We start from the raw sequence: 2,761 nt of genomic DNA on the forward strand, positions 1-2,761 counted from the left end.
AACTACCCGTTTTTATAATGTACAAATGTGCCTCATTTGACACCAGGTGGTCTTCTAGAATTTATCAGTCTACATTTTTGGGTGGCTGCATGGTTTCAGGAAAACAGCCACGTAAGCAGGAAGGAATCCCCATCTCAGGTGATCAGAAGTTAGCAAACACATTTTTCATTTGTTGAAATCACAGTGGGCATTTGAATACTCATTTATTAATTTTTTCATTATTAGATATTACTATGGGAACTTGATGGGAATTGGGAAACTATAGCTCCATCACAAACAGAAACAGTTATGAATTACAGTTATACTTTTAGCTATGGGTCTCACAAGAAATCTTAGAAGGACATGAATAAAAGGACATGAATAAAAAGATTTCTAAAAGGCAACTATTAATGTTCTGAATAGCTTTCTTGACTCTCTGCTTGTTCACATTTGATCTTATCATTTACTCTGTTTTTCCAGAAGCATCTTACGTTAATTTCCCAACTACCACTTTTTATTATGTTACCACTGCCATCCTGAATGATAAAAAAAATAGAACTCACTCAGTTATGTCTTGCATATGTATGACATCATCTTCACCCACGCCAAGAGCAGCCAAACGTACAGCCATCTAGAGAACATTGAAAAGAGAGAACCCATAGATAAAAAGGCGCTGACGAAATGTCGGTGCAGGATAAATGGGCCATCCAGCATCCTTCTTAGCCTGAGTCTGAATATGTCCAGAGTGCTAGTGCTATTCATGTCTCTTCAACAGTCCTAAATCTATTGATCTTCTGGGCTTCCCCTACTTAGACTGCTAAATATCTAGGAAATACTACTGAACACAGTTGACTCTTAAACAATGCAGGGGTTAGGAGCATCGATCTCAGCCTCACATAGCTGAAAAAATCACTTATTAACTTCTGACTCCCCAGGAACTTAATGACTAACAGCCTACTGGTGACTGGAAGGCTTACTGGTAACATCAACAGTTAATTAACACATATTTTTAAGTTATATGTATCATATACTGTATTCTTATTGTAAAGGACACCAGTGAAAAGAAAATGTTATTGAGCAAATCATAAGGAAAAGACATTTACAGTCTATATTGTAAAAAAAAATTTATGTATCAAAAGACCTGTGCAGTTCAAACCCATGCTGTTCAAGGGTCAACTGTATTTATGAACTGGTCTTGGGCCTTTAAGTGCTCTTATCTTTAGTCATGTTTTCCAGTGATCTAACTTGGGGTTTACCCTAAATTTTACTTCCCTCAATAAGGTGGAGTTGTTAAGACTTTTGTATTTCTAGGGACGCCTGGGTGGCTCAGTTGGTTAAGCAGCTGCCTTCGGCTCAGGTCATGATCCCGGCGTCCTGGGATCGAGTCCCATGTCGGGCTCCTTGCTCATCGGGGAGCCTGCTTCTCCCTCTGCCTCTGCCTGCCATTCTGTCTGCCTGTGCTTGCTCTCCCTCCCTCTCTCTGACAAATAAATAAATAAAATCTTAAAAAAAAAAAAAACAGGAGACCAAAATTTATATCTTATGTTTCACAAAATTTAATAAAAATATTTTTAAGCTTATACTCTCTTATAAATGCAATTAGATTTTTTTTTAATTCCAGGATATGCCAATTATGAAATTTCTCTCAGTTAAATTTAACCAGCCCCCCTGCAGGTGGGCTAATTAGTTATAAATTGCAGTTACACTGGTGGCTATGGGTCTCACAAGAAAGTCTTAGGAGTGTTGCTCCAGCTGTAAAGACATGAACAAAAAGATTTCTAAAAATCAATTATTAAGAAGGAAGAACTGTAGTGGCCTAGCTTTTCACTTGTAGGATCCAATTAATAGTACCATTTAATATTTTATTCTGATAGGTATTCAATTTATAAACTTATAAGGACATCCACTTGTTGAACTTGCTGAAAACGAAACTAAATGTCCTATACTTTTGAGGAAGGTAACCATTTGGGGCTGAGATTTTGCCAGTGAGACACCCCTTGAAAATCCACTGGGGGATAGTTTCAGGAGGTCATTACACCCCTTAAAAATCAAGATTATTGTTTTTAACATAAGTATAAATAATTCATCCACTATCAATGAATTTTGAGATTATAATACATAGCCCTTATGGCTTGTTTCATGGCATAATATACACACAGAGGTGATCGATCATCTCACATAGTACATTTAGAAAATACTACCTGGTAAAGTCAGGTTTTGAAATTACTCCCATCTGATCATTTTCTTATAAAAGCAATTCCACTTTCTATTTGTTCCTAACTCTCACCTTCACTCTATCCTTTGCCTCTTGCCTGTTCCTCAGGATCAGTGACCTGCAGCATTACCTATTTCCGAAAATCCTTCAACATGAAGGTACTACAGACAGAAAATAAGCATCACTGTCAAACATTTGTTCTATTCACAGGTGACTTTGCCTACTCATCTACAGACAATTCTTTATAGGTTTTATATGCTGTAAATTTATATGCACTTTTAGAGGGAGTTTCCTCAAAACAAAAGGCTCATATAATTTCAATTATATGCTATTGTTACTAGGTAGTGCTTTCATTTGTATTTCTCAACTCATAAATTGAAGCAATTAACAACCAGTTACACAGGATTTATGATATAAGCCCAAAGGTTGTTACAGAAAACATCTGCTTTATTTTGTCTAATTACTCTTTGTATAATTTCATATATACCAGCAAAGCTGGAGGCCTGGATTGGTCAGTCACTATATTAAATAGAAGAAAGAAAGGTTGCTCAAATTTCAACAACAGCT

Source organism: Enhydra lutris, unplaced genomic scaffold (genome assembly GCF_002288905.1).
Source record: "Enhydra lutris kenyoni isolate GAN:26980312 unplaced genomic scaffold, ASM228890v2 scaffoldscaffold2, whole genome shotgun sequence".
NCBI classification, from domain to species: Eukaryota; Metazoa; Chordata; class Mammalia; order Carnivora; family Mustelidae; genus Enhydra; species Enhydra lutris.